General features: G+C 46.3%; 1 long non-coding RNA gene across 1 annotated transcript in view; it reads right to left on the bottom strand.

The window, feature by feature from the left end:
* Positions 1–19799, bottom strand: part of LOC138774212 (uncharacterized) — a 39315-nt gene extending 19516 nt beyond the window's left edge. Inside the window, exons 1-2 of the long non-coding RNA XR_011360266.1 lie at positions 19737–19799; positions 16699–16826 (exon numbers count right to left, since the gene is read on the bottom strand). This is a non-coding gene — a long non-coding RNA (uncharacterized lncRNA). The remainder of the gene's footprint in view (positions 1–16698; positions 16827–19736) is intronic.
* Between the last annotated feature and the right edge of the window lie 443 nt (positions 19800–20242).

Raw genomic sequence — 20242 nt, 5'->3', positions numbered from 1 at the left:
GTAAACCCAATCGTCACAAAGCTGCCATACAGTTTGCAGGAGAAGTGGGCAACATCAGTCTCAAGATATAAGAGAGCACATGATGTCACCTTTCCACCATTCATCCACTTCTGCAGGTTCATCGACGAACAGGCCCAGATGAGGAATGACCCCAGTCTTGACTTCCTGGAGCTCAACACTCCAGCTGCATCATCATCAAGGTATGAAGGTGCCACACAGAAACACAGAGACTTTAAGAGCTGTGCGAGTGTTAGAAAGACTAACCTGCCACCACCTGCAGCATCCACGGGTAAACACCAAACTAACTCATCAAGAGACAAGTCCTTTAATCGTGAATGTCCCATTCATAAAAAACCTCACTCACTAAATAAATGCAGAGGCTTCAGGTCCAAACCCATACAGGAACGCAAGAAAATCCTCACTGAGCTAGGAGTATGTTTCAGATGCTGCGCCTCATTGGAGCATATGGCTAAGGACTGTAAATCTGCCATTAAGTGTGAGGAGTGTCACAGCGACAGACATGTCACGGTTATGCACCTAACCCCACCCACCAGCGATTCATCGGCTGCAATTACCAGTATTCCCACTACAAGCCATGGCGGGGAGCCTCAGAATCGTGCTAACTCTACCACTGATGTTTCCTGTTCATGCTCGGAGGTATGTGGGGAGAACCAAAGGGACAAATGTTGTGCCAGAATATGTCTGATCAAGGTTTACCCAGAAGGACAACCAAAAAAGGCTCTAAAAATGTATGCAATCATTGATGACCAGAGCAACCGGTCCCTAGCCGGACCTAAATTCTTTGAAGCCTTTGGGATCGAGGGACCCACAAAACCCTATACGTTAAACACCTGCTCAGGCAGCATAGAGACTTGTGGCAGAAGAGCACAGGGATTCATCGCTTCTCCCATCAATGGAGACACAGAGATACCCTTACCTACACTGATTGAATGCGACCAAATACCTGATCACAGGGATGAGATTCCTACCCCAGAAGCTGCATTTCACCAACCACACCTAAGGCACCTGACCAGTGTTATCCCACCCTTGGATATGGACGCTGAAATTCTACTCCTGCTTGGCAGAGACAATCTAAGGGTACACAAAGTGCGTCAGCAGTGTAACGGTCCTGACTATGCCCCATACGCCCAGAGACTGGACTTGGGATGGGTAATCATTGGGAATGTATGCTTGGATCAATCAGGAATTGACTCCTTTAAGACTTACGTGCACAGGGACGGACGCACATCTTGCATCAAGCCGTGCCCTCATCACTATAAAGTCAAGGAGAAACCTCCAGACCTCATACAGCTGCCTGACGTCATTCCCTCCCCCTATGCTGACAACTTGGGGAGATCAGTGTTCCTCACAACGAAGGATGACGATAAAGTAGCCTTGTCAGTAGAGGACAGAGACTTTGTCAAGATTATGGACAGTGAATTCTCTAAGGAGGAAACCAATCAATGGGTTTCCCCACTACCGTTCAGAGCTTCCAGGGTAAGACTCCCAAACAACCGGGAACAAGCTTTGCAAAGATTTAACTCTCTTCAGCGTTCCCTAAACAGCAAGCCTGAAATGAGAGAACACGTTGTCACGTTTATGGAAAGAATATTCCGGAACAACCATGCAGAACCAGCTCCATCCTTGAAGAAGAACGAGGAGTGCTGGTACTTACCTTCATTCGGAGTATACCATCCCAGAAAACCTAATCAAATTAGGGTTGTATTTGACTCAAGCGACAAACATCAAGGTGTGTCTCTTAATGACGTCCTTCTCACAGGTCCCAATCTGACAAATAACCTTGTCGGAGTCTTGATGAGGTTCAGAAAAGAGCCTGTTGCCATCACCGCTGATATTGAACAGATGTTCCACTGCTTCATAGTCAGAGAGGACCACAGGAACTTCCTCAGATTTCTGTGGTACAAGGACAACGACACCACCGAGGAGATGATGGAGTACCGCATGAGAGTACATGTATTTGGGAACAGCCCTTCACCTGCTGTAGCGACTTATGGCCTTCGCAGAACCGCCAAAGAGGGAGAGTCCCAGTATGGAAAGGATGCCAGAGACTTTGTAGAAAAGGACTTCTATGTAGATGATGGACTCAAATCATTACCTACTGAAGAAGAGGCAATTGATTTACTTAAAAGGACTCAAAACATGCTGTACCAAGCCAAACTACGGCTACACAAAATCGCTTCAAACAGCCTGGCTGTCATGAGAGCCTTCGAGTCAGATGATCATGCTCCTGGATTCAAAGACATAAACCTGGGACAAGACGATCCACCAGTGCAAAGAAGCTTAGGCCTGAGGTGGGATCTGTCCGCCGACTCCTTTGGCTTTCAAGTAAGTCGTGCAGACAAACCCTTTACAAAACGTGGTGTCCTGTCAGTTGTGAACAGCCTATACGATCCACTGGGATTTGTAGCGCCCATCACCATACAAGGTAAATCCCTACTGAGACAGCTTTCTGAAACCATCAAGGATTGGGATGCCCCCCTTCCTTCTGATAAGGAGCAAAAGTGGGAAGCCTGGAAGCAATCTTTGTATGCCTTGGATCAGATCAACATCCCAAGATGCTATGTCAAAGCCTCACTTACTGCCAGCAAGGGGAAAGAACTGAATATTGGCACCAAGCCCATCCAAGATCAGCTGGCAGAGAAGGGTTGCACCTGGATTTTCAATCCTCCTCATAGTTCCCACATGGGAGGCGCCTGGGAAAGGATGATCGGGATCTCACGCAGCATCTTGAACTCTATGCTTATGGATGTGAATTCTTCAAGACTCACACATGAGACTCTGGTTACTCTTCTCGCTGAGGTTTCCGCCATCATTAACTCAAGACCCCTTGTTCCAGTATCAATGGATCCTGAAGCACCAGCTATACTGACTCCAGCTACTCTTCTCACCCAGAAAACTGGGAATCAACTGACGCCAAGTAGAGAGTACACTCATGGAAACATCTACCAAAAACAGTGGAAACGTGTACAACACTTAGCGGATTACTTCTGGAACAGATGGCGAAAGGAGTATCTTGTGATTCTTCAAGGAAGAAGAAAATGGCAACACCAGAAACCAAACTTGAAAAAAGGAGACCTCGTATTGATGAAGGAACAACAAACCGAAAGGATGGACTGGCCTATGGGACTAGTTACAAAAGTTCTTCCCAGCAAGGATGGCAAGATCCGGAAGGTGGAGTTGAAGATCTCCAGGAAGGGTGAGACCAAAACGTTTGCAAGGCCTATCAACGAACTGATCCTGATATTGCCTGTTGAGGATGTTCCTGGCGGATGAACAGGACTGAACTTTCCTTTAAAGAACTTTATCCCTCAGTTATGAAACAGGATTATCTCACTGTTTATATTGCATATTAACATGTTTTGTTTCAGGTTCTGCACTATATTTCATAGAAATTAGTTTATAGTGAAATCCCCCTAAGGGAATTTCAGACGGGGAGTGTGCTGTTCTCCTCACTTATCTGTATGTTATTCAGATGTTTTATAACTGCATTGTTTACATTCATTCCTTGTTGTATTCATTACATGTATTCTTGTTGTGCTGCCATCTGCTGGCCAAGAGTTTAGACTCCCCTCCATTTTCACATTTTTTGGTTTGTCCCTTAGTGGGTGTGTCTTATAGCCCAGTCTCCACGTCACTTCCTGTAGCAGGCATTCTCCATCCTGCTTCTGACTGGAGAAGTAGTGCTTGCTTGGGCTTATCAGAGTCATAATCTTCTGAGCAGAAATTACAAGTGTCAGCAAGGTATCTTCTAGGAAAGCAGCAACAGCACAATATAACTACTATACCGCATCTGTGACTAAGCTGTATGTGAAGTTATTAAACTACGTTCTGCTCAATTTCCTACTCTACCTGACGCTTATTCTGGTTCCTGTCTGCCTCATATGCTGGAATACAAGGTAGGAAATCTCCAGTCAGGCCCACTAGTCAGATAAACCTTCACTCGCCGCATGTGGGGACAGAACACTTTTCCCCGCCGCTTTCATTCCGCTCATTTCTTTCATCTGGCTTTTTGTGGAATACATTAATTACATTTCCCCGCTAATTAAATCACATTCGTTACCGCATTGTACATTTTTATTTTCTATTCGTGAAAAATCATTAGAACTTTTTTTGGAGGAATAAATATTCAGAGAATAAAAGACTCAGCGTTTAGGAACGTTCTTGTAGTTGTAGCTTTCCCATGGACGGGCACTAGATATAATGATATAATGGGGGGGAGCAGGGGTAGGGGGCCACAGGGAGCAGCGGGAAAGGGGGGAGAGGGTAGGGGGCTACGGGGAGCAGCGGTAGGAGCGGGGGGGCTACGGGGAGCAGTGGGGGGGATGGAGGGTTAGGGCGTAACAGGAAGCAGCAGGAGGAGCGGGGAGAGGGTAGGGGGCCACGGGGAGCAGTGGGGGGATGGAGGGTTAGGGCGTAACAGGAAGCAGCAGGAGGAGCGGGGAGAGGGTAGGGGGCTACGGGGAGCAGTGGGGGGATGGAGGGTTAGGGCGTAACAGGAAGCAGCAGGAGGAGCAGGGGGGAGAGTAGGGGGCCACGGGGAGCAGCGAGAGGAGCAGGGGGGAGAGTAGGGGGCCACAGGCAGCAGCAGGAGAAGCGGGGGGAGGGTAGGGGGCCACGGGGAGCAGCAGGTGGAGCAGGGGGGAGCAGTGTTGGACTGGGGTATTTGGGACCCACCAGAGAAAATGATCCCGGGGGCCCACCAGTGAAGAACCAGTGAGAAACATCATGTCACTCAGTGTTTGTGCAGGTTCTAAAGCTGGGGGCCCACTGAAGGATCCTCTGGTACTCTGGTGGGCCAGTCCGACACTGGAGGGGAGGGTTAGGGGGCCACAGGGAGCAGCAGGAGGAGATGCAATGGAAAAATTGGAAGTCCACAGCTCCATGCAGTAAAAATATTTGGTATCTTTATTTCATGTTTTCTTAAAAGTCAGGTACAAAATATTAAAATAGCTCCGACGCGTTTCGGAAAACAATATTCCTTAATCATGGCAATTATACAGTACAAAGTTACAAGCTTATATATGTTAGAGAATGCAGCACAATGAACATGGATACACCCCAAGGGGGAGGAGTGAGGCCGGGGAGATCAGCTGATTATCCAAGGCCGTCTGGAACATTAACCCCTTAGGGAGAGGAGTGCATGTGACCAAAATACATTAATGGAGAAAGAGAATATACCTAAATATCATATTATGCATATTAGCCAGATCTTTTATATATATATATGTAGGTATATATATAGTGGATGCCGGCTGCCGTTGCTCCAATTGCACGGAACAACGGCCAGCAGAGCATCACTATGGTTGTCGGAATTACAGAACATGCTGAAAGACAAAGACATGGTGCATGTCGGCTGATTGTTGCTTTTCAGCATGAGCTATTCCATAATATAATGGCCGGTAATTGTCCAAGTACGGCCGATAATTGCTCAGTGTGATAGGACCCTAACACTTAAAGGGGTTGTTGGAGTTATTTTTCTTTACTATCCACAGGAGATCCAGGGACGAGTAAAAGAGAATGAATGGAGCGGTGGGTAACGCTCGGACCAAAGGCCACACTCAAAACATCGCAGATCCCGGGGGGAGGGGGGGGACCCCTGGGATCTTATACCTCTATCCTGTGGACAAGTATAAATGACTCCAACAATCCCTTTAACACGCAGATTATCTGGGTTGAAGTGTTCATCAGAACTAGAGATGAGCGAATTGAATCTGACAAATTCCGATTCGCAGCGTTTCGAGCGTTTAATTCACCTCATTGCGATTTGCCTCATCGTCAGATTCGCTTCGCAAATTCGCTAAACACGGCGGCCGCAATAGGGAGGGGGAGGAGGGGGAGACAGAAAAGCTCACACACAGATTTTTGTGTCTTCAGCAGAAAGCAGCGGCTTAGAACTGGGGGAAGGAGATTGAATAGATAATAAGAAGTATGGAAGGAATTGTTAGTCTCACCATGGGCAGTGACATATCAGAAGTTATGTGTGAGTAGTTTTTTTTTTTTATAACATTACTTTCAGTAGTTGTGCGTGTGTTTTCTTTTGTTACTAGGGCAACAAAAAATGTATTTAGTTTTGACTAGTGTTTAGTTACTTTAAGATATCTGTTATAAATAGATTGCACATTCTGATGGGAGTCGTGTAGCTTTGGATGATGACAAACTGTGCGACGGCTTTTAACCTTTTTGAGCAATTTGCCTCATTTTCTGATTCTCTCCATTGTATTAGAGGAAAGGTTCGGCTCTCGCCCTCTGACATACGGAGCTCAGTTACATCTCCACTCTAAATGCTTTTGTTCTGTCTATGATAAGTGCGCGGCCTATTCATCTGTAACTTGCACCATTAGGACAATGAGGGGTCCTGTCATCTGCTACAATGCGCTGTACAGGGAGGTAGGAGAAGTGACATTATCCTCACCTCCTAATTGTCTCGGGGTCACAGTGTAATGGACACAATGCTTCTTGTTATATTTGCACATCCCCACACGTCCCACGTTTCCATCTTTGTCCTTGAGTGATTCTGTTCTCTTGTTAGTTTTTGTTTCTGTTGCTTCTACATACTATATGGTGCTGACATAAATGATAGTGCTGTACAGAGGCGTCTGCTGTCACCACTAGGGGGAGCCTCAGTATTTGCCGCACACAGATTTTTTTTTTTAATTTCATTGGAACTTTGCATACCCCTATGCTTTAACCCCTTCAGGACTGGGCTAATTTTGGCCTTAAAGTGTCATTGTCTTTTGAAATGTTTTTGCAGAAATCAGCAGTACAGGGGATTTTAAGAAACTTTGTAATTGGGTTTATTAGCCGAAAAATGCATTTTTATCATGAAAAAGCAGATTGAAGCTCTCCCCCCTGAATACCGGCTTTCACACAGCTCCACACTGTGTAATCCTTTGTTTTCTGCTGGCGACTAATCTCCCTCCTCCCCCCTCCCCTCTCCATAGAAAAGACAGGGCCCGACTGATGTAAAAGAGACGAGATTTTCTGATAATGAGCAGTGAATGAGAGAGAGAAGGGGGGGGGGAAAGTCTTTTGAATGCAGATAATGGCATATTTGCCTAATAAACTCAATTACAAAGTTACTTAAAATCACCTGGACTTTTGATTTCTGCAAAAAAAATATATTTACGCCCTGTTGTCGGTAAGGCGTTCAGAACGGGGCCGCGCGGCGACCCTGCTCTGAACCAGCTATTAGCGGGCACGGTCCTTTTGCCGTGCCAGCTAATAAGGTAATCAGATGCAGCTGTCAAACTTGACAGCTGCATCCGATTAACGTATGCAGCCGTTCCCTGGTGTCTAGTGGCGGAGATTGCCCCCCGAGACGTTGTCCCGGAGGAGAGATCTCCGTAACTGATGCCGTCCGGGGTCTCTGCCAAAGTGGCACTGATCCCGGCTCAGCGCTCGCTTGTTTTCGGCTGCGGCAGCCGAAAGCAAACGAATGCCGAGCTCATTGATCTATGCTGTATAACTATACAGCAAAGATCTCAATGAGAGATCAAAGTGTATATACTAGAAGTCCCCCAGGGGGAATAACCCTAATCCCAGGGGAATAACCCTAACCCCAGGGGGGAATAACCCTAACCCCAGGGGGGGGAATAACCCTAACCCCAGGGGGGGAGTAACCCTAACCCCAGGGGGAATACCCCTAACCCCAGGGGGGGGGGGGGAATAACCCTAACTCCACGGGGGGAATAACCCTAACCCCAGGGGGGGGAATAACCCTAACTCCAGGGGGGGAATAACCCTAACCCCAGGGGGGAATACCCCTAACTTCAGGGGGGGGAATAACCCTAACTCCACGGGGGGAATAACCCTAACCCCAGGGGGGCTTCTAGTATAAGTGTAAAAGTTTTTTTTTAAAAAGTGATGTTTTCAATCAAAAGCCCCCTCCCCTAATAAAAGTCAGAATCACCCCCCTTTTCCCATGTAATAAAAAAACGTAAACAAATAAATAAATAAACAAACATGTTTGGTATCGCCGCATCCATAATCGCCCAAACTATTAATTAATCACCTTCCTGATCTCGCACGGTAAACTGTGTAAGCGCAAAAAAATCCCAAAGTGCAAAATTTCGCATTTTTGGTCGCATCAAATCCAGAAAAATTGTAATAAAAAGCGATCAAAAAGTTGCATATGCGCAATCAAGGTACCGATAGAAAGAACACATCATGGCGCAAAAAATGACACCTGACACAGCCCCATAGACCAAAGAATAAAAGCGCTATAAGCATGGGAATAGGGCGATTTTAAGAAACGTATATTTGTTAACAATGGTTTGAATTTTTTACAGGCCATCAGATACAATATAAGTTATACATGTTATATATCATTGTAATCGTAACAACTTGAGGAACATATATAACAAGTCAGTTTTACCCCAGGGCAAATGGCGTAAAAACAAATACCCCCCAAATAAACAAAATGTGTTTTGTTTTTTTTTTCAATTTCACCATACGTTTATTTATTTTTTTCAGATTTTCCAGTGTACTTTATGCAAAAATTCAGCCTGTCATTGCAAAGTACAATTAGTGGCGCAAAAAAAAAAAAAGGGGCTCATGTGGGTTTCTAGGTGGAAAAATACAACTGCTATGGCCTTATATACACAAGGAGGGAAAAACGAAAACGCAATAATCGAAATTGGACGGGTCCTTAAGGGGTTAAGATGAGAGCCCAATTTTTAAATCTGACTTGTCTCGTGGTGCTTTTACTTCTTATTTTTAGTCTTATTAGTTTTACATCTTATTTTTCTGCCCTATTTGGGGACGTAACAATCAGTTTCTCTGATCAGATCTATAATACACTGCTGTGTAGACTCTCACTGTATATCATGCCTGTCAGTGTAACACCGACAGGTACAGCTGATCAGTCTCAGCCTTCATGGTTATGACATCAGAAGCCTCTGGGAGGCCTCCGCTTTTCATAGCTACCATCAGGACTCTGCAGTAAGATCCCCGATGCTGAACAGAGAAGAGCTGTGGTCTCACTGATCGCAGTATCTGTAGGGTAAACTGTTGGGATCAGTGTGCGATTCCAGTCCTGACAGCTGTGGTGGGTGACCGGCTTCGATGGACACCTGAGACCCGCCATGGATGGCATGGGCCCGGCTTTTTTGCCTGTTTCATCTATGGCCGTGCAGTACTAACTGCAGGCCTGATATTGGTCTTAGAAAGTTTGGGGTGCACGCTTACTGGGTCAGGGTTTCCTTTAGATAGCGATACGGTCACAGTTACTGAACAAGGGGCTCTTCTTCCCAAAGTTCTTTAGCAAAGATGGCGGAATTTCTCTTCATAACTGGATTTGATGCGGCTCTTTAGTGTCTCTGTGAATCTCTCCTCTCTTAACAGGATCCACAGACTAATATAGCGGCTTCCCACAGCACTTGGGGGGGCCCAGAAGAAGGATTCCTCACGTGGACAGCATCAGGTCTCTCAGTCTACATCTACTACAGCCAGCTTTCTCATCAAAATGGCCGCTCTAGACTTCCCTCAGGTCACATGGTCCAACTGCTCATCTTCCGTAACAACAACTCAGCGACATCTTGTGGCCAAATGAAGAATGTGAGTGTGAAGCCATAAATCATATATACTATAATACACCGTTATATTTCCCTGGTTAAAGACAATGCGGCTGTTTCACCATATCACAGAATAACACTTTTAACCCCCTTTGCTTTCAAAAATGGTCATGCCTTGTTCCTTCTAGCTTCATTCTCTTCTTCTTCTTTTTTTTTACATTCCTTTAAGACATACACAACAATAAATCCTTATTGCACAAACCTTTCCCCGATGTCTACCGAATGCAGATAGATCTATTATATTCAGTGGCATGCCCCTGCTCCTAGATGCCCCTGCTCCTCAATGACCTGGTTCCTCAATGCCCCTGCTCTTCAATGCCCTCACTCCTCAATGCTTCTCAATTTTCCTCAATTCCCCCGATCCTCTATGCCCCTGCTCCTCAATGCCCCTGCTCTGCTTCCCAATTCCCCCGATCCTCGATGCCCCTGCTCCTCAATGCCCCCACTCCTCGATGCCCCTGCTCCTTAATGCCTCAGCTCCTCAATGCACCTGCTCCTTGATTCCCTGCTCCTCAATGCTCCTTGATGCCCCTGTTCTTTGATGCTCCTCGATGCCCATGCTTCTCAATGCCCCTGCCCAGCTCCCCAATGCCCCTGCTCCCCTATGCCCCTGCTTCTTGATGCCCCTGCTCCTCAATGCCTTGGCTCCTCATTGCTCCCTAATGCCCCTGATTCTCAATGCCCCTGCTCCTCAATGCCACGGCTTTGCAATGCCCCTGATCCTCAATGCCACGGCTCCGCAATGCCCCTGCTCCTAAATGCCCTTGCTCTTCGATGTCCCTGCTCCTCCATTCCCCGGCTCTTCGATGCCCTTGCTCCTCAATGCTCCTCAATGCTCCTGCTCTCAATGCCCCTGCTCCTCAATGTCCCTGCTCCTCGATGTCCCTACTTTTCAATGTCCCTGCTCCTCGATGTCCCTGCTCCTCGATGCCCCTGCTCCTCGATGCCCCTGCTCCTCGATGTCCCTGCTCCTCGATGTCCCTGCTCCTCGATGTCCCTACCCTTCTATGTCCCTGCTCCTCAATGCTCCTGCTCTCAATGCCCCTGCTCCTTAATGTCCCTGCTCCTCGATGCCCCTGCTCCTCGATGCCCCTGCTCCTCGATGTCCCTGCTCCTCGATGTCCCTACCCTTCTATGTCCCTGCTCCTCAATGCTCCTGCTCTCAATGCCCCTGCTCCTTAATGTCCCTGCTCCTCGATGTCCCTACTCTTTGATTTCCCTGCTCCTCGATGTCCCTGCTCCTCGATTCCCCTGCTCCTCAATGTCCCTGCTCCTCGATGTCCCTGCTCTTCGATGCTCCTGCTCCTCGATGTCCCTGCTCCTCGATGCCCCTGCTCCTCGATGTCCCTGCTCCTCAATGTCCCTGCTCCTAGATGCCCCTGCTCCTCGATGCCCCTGCTCCTCGATTTCCCTGCTCCTCGATGTCCCTGCTCCTCTATATCCCTACCCTTCGATGTCCCTGCTCCTCAATGTTCCTGCTCTCAATGCCCCTGCTCCTTAATGTCCCTGCTCCTCGATGTCCCTGCTCCTCGATGCCCCTGCTCCTCGATGTCCCTGCTCCTCGATGCTCCTGCTCCTCGATGTCCCTGCTCCTCACTGCTTCTCAATGCCCCTGCTCCTCGATGTCCCTGCTCCTCGATGCTCCTGCTCCTCACTGCTTCTCAATGCCCCTGCTCCTCGATGTCCCTGCTCCTCGATGTCCCTGCTCCTCGATGCCCCTGCTCCTCGATGTCCCTGCTCCTCGATGCTCCTGCTCCTCGATGCTCCTGCTCCTCACTGCTTCTCAATGCCCCTGCTCCTTGATGTCCCTGCTCCTCGATGTCCCTGCTCCTCGATGCCCCTGCTCCTCGATGTCCCTGCTCCTCGATGCCCCTGCTCCTCGATGTCCCTGCTCCTCGATGTCCCTGCTCCTCGATGCCCTGGTTCCTCGATGCTCCTGCTCCTCGATGCTCCTGCTCCTCGATGTCCCTGCTCCTCAATTCCCGTGCTCCTTGATGTCCCTGCTCATCGATGTCCCTGCTCCTCGATGTCCCTGCTCCTCAATTCCCGTGCTCCTTGATGTCCCTGCTCATCGATGTCCCTGCTCCTCGATGTCCCTGCTCCTCAATTCCCGTGCTCCTTGATGTCCCTGCTCATCGATGTCCCTGCTCCTCGATGTCCCTGCTCCTCGATGTCCCTGCTCCTCGATGTTCCTGCTCCTCGATGCCCTGGTTCCTCAATGCTCCTCAATGGAAAACAGGTATCTGTAAAATAGAGCATTGTTGCAGAACTGTAGCTGGAAGTGCTGACCTAATTTACATGTGACAACTCCACTCTGATGTGTCATGTGACAAGAGGAAGAAGGAACCTAAAATATTCATCAACACAGAAAATATATTTAGATCAGTTTTTTAGCAAGAGACGAAAAGTCTTAAGCTCCATAGTAAATAATTAGTGATACTTCTAGACTAGACTGACATGAAGAAGATAAAAGGTTGTACAATGAAAATCAAGTCTGCCTGATGGAGAGGAGAAGAAAAGAATGAGAGAGGTACAATAGCACGAACCTCATGGGCCCTGATACTAAATGCCGTAACAACCCCCCCCCCCCATGTGGTGACCCAATCGCTGCCAGTTCTTGTTATGGGGGATGGGTGTTGCGGTCCCACTACAGCACTTGTCACTGGGCACAGATTGGTATATACCCTCCCTGGGTCCCAACACACGCCTGGTAAAGGTATAGTCCCTGGTGTCCCCTGGGGTGTATAGCTGCACCTGAGCAATCAGAGTCCAGGTTACTTAACCAGTTAATGACTCTTACTGGCAGACGTGTTAAAGGAACGGTACACAATAACTTTAGGAACAAGTTTAGACAAAGCAGTTTTGTGCATTGAGCATGATTGCCAATCCCTTGTAATACTGAAGATAGGATGTCCTTGAGATGCAAAGTTTAAGACTTGTATAGTAGATGGGGGGCTACGAGGGGGACCTGTCTAGGCAATACAGAACTCTTTTAGGGATTCTAGTGACTTCCTCAAGCTTTCCCATAGCGATCGGGCAATATCAGCGGGGTACTTCAGCTAGTAGCGATCTTAACCATCACACTGAGGATAGTCCTGGACAGCTGATGGACTTCCTGAAGAATATATGAATAACAAACAGTCACCCCAGACATGGGTTGTGGACCTCCTTAATGGTAGTTGCCCCTCTTAGGGTTTAGGGGGCCATAGTTGCTTGTGAGGAGCTTAATAAGAAATAGTCACTGGTACATCTGGGCACCTAGCCACAAGGGCCAGGCCCTGAGGAAACTTCTACCCTCTACTAAAGGGCTGAGACTGAGCTAATTCCCTATTGGTGGGAGAGATCTGATGCAACGCGATGTCCTATTGGTGGAAACTTTCTACAACTTGTCTGGGAAAGGCTCAGTGTGGGATACATCCGGCACATAGAAAATAATCAGTGGCGCCATCTTGTGGCAAAAAAGTAGAGGTGCAATTTAGAAAATACAATATAAGAATGCCATTATAAAATACCTCAGTGCCGACTGAACTAAAGAAAAACCCAGCAGTGGCAGATTTTTATATTATTATTATTATTATTTGTTTTCTCCTTTGGGACAAGAGTTGAACCCCTCACACCTGTACCGATCGGGAGAACAAGTGGAGAGAGAAACATCCTGCAGCCCGTCCTCTCGGCTCCATAGACCTCCATTATAAGTCCAACTCTATTTTTTATCTCAGGGAGCGGACGCGCAGCTGCCCAATCTTCTCCCGGCTTGTTCACTCGATCACTACGGATGTAAACACTCAAATCTGGACCGATCAAAACTTTTGACATGTCTCTATGATGTCTCTATGACATGTCTAAAGTTTTTTGTAATGACAGGGACACTTTAACCTCTACCTTGTGGCTGAGCAAAAAGAGAGAGAAGATTAGGAACCTAGAATCTATAAAGAAGACCTGAAGATGATCAATAATTTTATACATATAATCTCACCAGTAGGCAGATACAGAGCTCCAAACCTCATGCAAAGAAATAAAATAGAAATCGTAAAATTCTGTCCATCTACAATAACCAAATGGCTTATGACTAAGTTCAGTGTTGACGTGGTTTGCGGCGAGCTGCCCTTAGTGCTGGCCGTAGTCAGACTGAACCTTACTATGTAAGCTTATGCTATCTCTATGAGTTATAAAGAAGTTTTCTGAATAAACAATTCTATTATCTATTACATATCAATCAAAAAAAGAAAAGAAAAAAAAACATATTTTTTGTATATAACGTCATCTGTTTTCTTTTTATGTTACAAATAGTTTGCTGTATCTTTTTTATTATTATTATTTATTTCTACCAGAGAAAAAAAACCTGAAGCTGCTGGATGGATATAAGATGGACGCTTGTAATAGATGGTAATGTAAAGTGTTGCAATTTACTGGAAAAATCCAATCTCAATGGAAATGTCCTTTTCAATGTGTTTGAGCTGTAATCTATAGAAGATTGGGAACCTCTAGCTGTTTCCTTAAAATATGCAGCGACTTCTAAGGTTACAATTTCTCCACAATTTGTTACCGGCGAGCAATCATCAGGCAGTTTGGTTAAAAATAAATATCTTATTATTACCCGCTTTTTTGTCGGGGCAAATTGCAGCTATTTTTGAGGTTATAAATCAGTGTTGCGCATGTTCTGAAGCCGTCATGAAAGAAGGATAATAAGGAGGAAATTCATCCTGGTGAGCTGCGGTTAGTATTACCTACAGCGCGGCCCTAATAATGGGGTCACTCTAATAAGATAGGAGGCAGGAGAGGAAAGGGTTACACAGAAAAGATGGGAAAATAGGTTTTTATTTTTAATTAATAATAATAATGAGCAAGTATTTACCAATCCTGTATCTGCATCACAGTCTATGGAGAGTGCGGCTGATGTGAATTAGTAAACGGGATTGTTGGAATCTATACTCTCCTGATGGGTGAGGAGCTAAGAAGTGGGATCCGTACCTAGTGTATCATGTATGTATGGCATGTGCTGTAGAAGGGCAATTAAAGGGGTATTCCGCTCAAACATAACTTTTGATATGTTGCTGCCCCTGGTGAGAGTTACAATTCCTTCCATACTTGTTATTATCTATTCAGTCTCCTTCCCCCAGTTCTCAGCTGCTGCTTTCTGCTGAAGACATAAAAACTTGCATGTGAGCTTTTCTCTCTGGCTCCCCCTCCTCCCCCCTCCCTTTCGAGACGGCTGATATAAACAAGTCCCTGGCAGGCTGTATCTGTAACATTGTAGCAATGCTGGAAGGATTACATTATAACTGCACTGATCTCTCATCTATGCAGTACATATGACAGGGCCGGCTCCAGGTTTTTGGGTGACAGAACCTCAGCAGGCCCCACACCCATCCACTATGCACAATCACTTGAGACATCAATAACATACACACACACACACTTTACTGACTGACACACATACACATTACTGACACACACTGACAAAGACATTTAATGACACACACTTACTGGCTGACACACATTACTGACTGACACACACACACATTATTGACTGACAAACACACATTACTGACTGACACACAAACACACACATTACTGACTGACACACATTACTGACTGACATACACACACATTACTGACTGACACACACACACATTACAGACTGACTGACACACATTACTGACTGACACACACACATTACTGACTGACACACAAATTACTGGCTGACACATACATTACTGACTGACTGACACACAAACACACACACACACACACATTACTGACTGACACACACATTACTGACTGACACACACATTACAGACTGACTGACACACATTATTGACTGACACACACACATTACTGACTGACACACACATTACTGACTGACACACATACATTACTGACTGACACACACAGCACTTACAGCTCTGTCTTCTCCCTCTTCCCCTCTGCCTGACTGATCTCCACACTGTAGTTTTGAGGACCTGCAGGTCATGTGATCAGGTCCTTCACCCTCCATCTCTGCAAGACGCTCTCAGGTCCTTTTCTTTCTCTGTTTTCTGATGTTCAGCGCTCACCCTGTACTACAGTAAACATTACCATACTGGGCCCTCCCCCCTCTGGGCCCCAAGAGGCTCTGTGGGCCCCGTACTTGCCCGGGTAAGCCCTGTACTGACTGTGGCCCTGACATATGTGCTGCATAGATCAATGAGATCATTGCTCCATTGCTCTGGTCTGCTGGAGCCCAAAGGAATAGAGGACTGAGCCCAGGGCCGTATTTACCACTAGGCACCAGTGGTCTAGTGCCTAGGGCAGCACATTGCTGGGGGCAGAACCAGGGAGCGGGGGGGGAAACAACTTTTTTTGTTTCAGTTTTTTAGTCTCCCACCTCCTGTTCAGACTTGCCAGTAAATCTGGTGTCTTTATGAGGGGGGGTTTGATCAGGTCTGGTGCGGCGGTGTTGTTCAGGTTTGGTGCGGATGTTAAGCCTGAAGCTATTACCTACCAATCTACCAGTCCTGTGCTGAGAATTCCTTCAAACAATATACAGACGGCTCTAATAATTGATTCAATGTGAAAATATATGCTTAAAACAGTTAAAAACCATGAAAACGCGATTCAGACAATGTTTCTAGATGTAGAGAAATGCATGTGGCCGAAACCACACTCCCCCACACTCCCCACTATGGGGGGTCTTCAGGCTTAGTGCCTAGGGCAGCAGCAGCTGTTAATACGGCCCTGACTGAGCCTGGATCAGCATCACTGCGATTCTAAGGCCCGGGCACAAAAACGGATTGCCCCTCCCTAATCACATCTCAATTAGCTGATGCAGCGGGATTACTATGGGAGCAGGCTCGGACTGGCACACAGGGGAACAGGGGAATCCCCCGGTGGGCCCTACCCCTTGGTGGGCCTCCCTGTCTGACTCTTTCTAGCAGAAAATAAAAACTATTTCTATGCTATAGAAGCACAGAGGAATATATTTAAGGTACCATGTGTCTTCTTGACCTAACAGCATCTAACAGTGTCAGCAGTTTGGAACAGGAATTACAGCTGACAGAAGTCTCATAACAAATGACAGGCAGGGGGTGGAAGTGCAGGAAGATAATAAAGAAACTACACTCACCAGTCCCCGTGCCCCTGGATCGCTCTCTCTCCCACAGCTGCTGGAAGTCATTTTCGACCAGGTTCTGTGTATGTCACGGCCCCAGCTCAATGTCACATACTCAGTAAATGTTGCCATTGGCAGAATACCTATATTTACCCAATAGTTAAAACGTAACTTTTATTAGAAGTAACAAGATAAATCACCAGTGTGTAACATATATTTACAGTGCTCAAATTAAAATAGGTGTGCAGCTGCTATCTTCCTCAAGAGTATCGCTAATGCTAATAGAACTAAACTATTGTACTTGCAATGATGATCCTAATATGATTCTGGGGTTGACTTCACCTCCAGTACTACACTTTATATTGTGATATATAGTGTGTTGTAAATCAGTTTGCATGTACTAATATCTACTAGGGTTGCAAGTTACTTTTAGTTGGTGTATTTATTGCTTGCGGTAACTCCGCTACAGCGATTGTTTGTAATACACCACGCAGCTCTCACATTGATTGTCCCACATTCCGTCCGGTATGTCTTAAAATGTGGGTGAACGGTCTTAACCTGTGTGTGGGGTCACTGCGGTATCTCCGCAGCTGTGAGACTTGTGTCACACTTGTATATACCAGTCAGTAAAAAAAGAAGTTCATGGTGGCACTACTAATCCCAGCCCAAAACATGCAAAGTGTGGAGCAGCAGCAATAACGGTGGTGCCAGTTCAAAACAAGCTAGATAATGAAATATAATGCAAAAAAGAAGGAAAAAGAACTGCATACACCGTTAAAATGTCTTTATCTTTATTTAAAATCCATCTTCAAAAACACAGGACAAAGTGCTGGACAAACTGCAGATAGTGCGGCAGCAGACGCCACGGAGGTAAGGTGACAGGCTGTTTCACGCCTCTTTTCCGGCGCTTCTACGGACCACCCCTAGAAGCGCCGGAAAAGAGGCGTGAAACAGCCTGTCACCTTACCTCCGTGGCGTCTGCTGCCGCACTATCTGCACTTTGTCCAGCACTTTGTCCTGTGTTTTTGAAGATGGATTATAAATAAAGATAAAGACATTTTAACGGTGTATGCAGTTCTTTTTCCTTCTTTTTTGCATTATACACTTGTATATACCGTTCGTGCGTACAGTGAGTAGTCCCAGGTAGGCTAGTACCAGATAGGGGTACGATCGTAATGTGCGCTATGAGCACTGGTGTCGGACAACTGTCCTGATCACTGTGATCGATCGCCCCTTGGTGATTAGCCTTGGTCTCTATCTGCGTACTGCCATGAGTTCAGTCTATCAGATATTCATATCAATAAAGTTTGTGAGCGTGCATCACCTAATCTAAAAATGCCATGCCGTTCCTCCTGACTAGTTTCGTCAGATCCCTGACGTTATCAAAGTACATTGGCAATGGCGGGCGGCCGGACAGTAGGTCTTTTTAAACCTTCCTCTCACAGCGTCACCCGTGGTCAAATGACGGACAGCCAATAACCTGGTGTGAATAGGTTTTGTTACATGATTGATGCGATGGCCAGCGTTGTCATTGGTTGGTTGTGGATGTTGTTAAAATATGAAAGTGGCGGGTATCTTTCTTTTGGTACCGCCTATAGTCCGTTAGTGTCAATGCGCATGTGTTTTTTCGGGAGTTGTTGGTTCTGCGCATGATTCTCTACTCAGGTTCTGCGGTGGCGCTCGGAGTTAGCGTGCCGGTGCTGGGACACATTGCGCATGTATTAGAACTTAGTTTCTATTGGGATCGTCGGTACTGCGCATGATTGTACCCTTAGATTCTGTCATAGAAGTTGGATTTAGTGCGCTGGTGCCAGGACTTAGTCTCCAGGCTTGTCAATAGTAGTGCGCATAACCCCAATGTCACATACTCGGCTGATGGATCGCCTGCTCAGCCATTCAGTGACTGCAGCGGTGTCCATCCTCAGCCAGTGATTGGCTGAGCTGGCGATCCATCAGCAGATTATGCAGCTGGAGGAGCTGGAGGAGGTCGGTGGATATTGAATATCATTAAGGAAGAGCTTCGGGGGCACAGAGATGGGTAAGTATACTTTCTTTATTATTTCCCCCTCCCCCCGCCGCCTACCTGAGGTTTGTTAGTTTCATAGGAATTCTCCTTTCAAGAAACCTAAGTGGCACGTTATGCTGTTTGCATAGAGTGACTGACAAGTCATAGTCATTGCATAGTGTGACCAATGTACCCCAGTCTGACACTAAAATCCACAGGATAGGGAATGTCAAGCTAAAAAAAATTCAAATCAACTGGTGTTAGGAAGTTATATAGATTTATAATTTACTTCTACTAAAAATCCTCTAGTCTTCCAGTACTTATCAGCTGCTTTATGTCCTGCAGGAAGTGGTGTATTCTTTCCAGTCTGACACAGTGCTCTCTGCTGCCACCTCTGTCCATGTCAAGAACTTACTCTGGACAGTTCCTGACATGGACAGAGGTGGCAGCAGAGATCACTGTGTCAGACTGAAGAGAATACACCACTTCCTGCAGGACATACAGCAGCTAATAAGTACTGGAAGACTGGAGATATTTTGATAGAAGTAAATTACAAAGTTCTGGCTCTAGTTTATTTGAAAGAATTTTTTTCTGGACTATTTTACTTTTAAGCAACTAGACAACCCCTTTTGTACAGTGAATGCAGTTTGTCCATTGATTAACTAATGGGGTGATCCCCGATTTCCTATCACAGCCTGGATAATGTAGTCTTACCTGCCCCCCATACTGTCTTTACTCCAGGTTGGGATCCCCTCCTTCTCTATTCATTTCAGCAGCTTTATCTATAATATTCTTCGGCTGCCCCTCTCCACATACAATTACATCAGATTGTCAGCCGTCTCCTTCATGTTAACAAACCGTATACCGTATACCGTATACCAGTGGATTCTAAACTGAGTGACCGGAAATGCTGGGAGTTGTAGTGTATAGAAATGGGAGATATGGAAGAAGGGCTGATTGCAAAGCATTATGGGGAAACTTGATGTCGTGTTTTCAGTCATCATCATCATCATTATAAGCTTTACAGCAATAGAACAGCTTTACCAACCTGCCAGAGACAAAACGCGGTCTGATTCGCCCATAGCAACCAATCACAGCTCACCTTTCAACTTAACAAGCTCTTATAAAATTAAAACTGAGATTTGATTGGTTGCTATGGGCTGCTATAGACTAAGTTGCGCATGGCAACCAATCACGGTTCAGCTTTTATTTTACCAGAGTAATATGAGAAATGAAAGCTGAGCTGTGATTGGTTGCTATGGGCCACATCAAACCATATTATTTCGTGTCCTTAGTGCGGCCTAACCATAGGCTGTTTGCTTGGTCACAAGTGTGTTTAGTGACCTCTGCAGTAAAGCGCATCGCCAGTCATTAATGGGTTAATGCTTCAGATGTGTTTACCTGCAGTAACCATGGCAACCATGCACTGTGATGACAAGCGCTTATGTCATAAGGTAGATTCCATAAAGCAATGCACCGCGCCCTGGTCAGTGCCATCTTGGATGCGCCAGAGGACCTTGAGCTTACTACTTTACTGCCCCCAACCCTTGATGA

This window comes from Dendropsophus ebraccatus, chromosome 15 (assembly GCF_027789765.1).
Source record: "Dendropsophus ebraccatus isolate aDenEbr1 chromosome 15, aDenEbr1.pat, whole genome shotgun sequence".
In the NCBI taxonomy this organism is placed as follows: Eukaryota; Metazoa; Chordata; class Amphibia; order Anura; family Hylidae; genus Dendropsophus; species Dendropsophus ebraccatus.
Note: the sequence above shows the minus strand (reverse complement) of the source record. Positions and strands in the feature narration are given on the sequence as shown.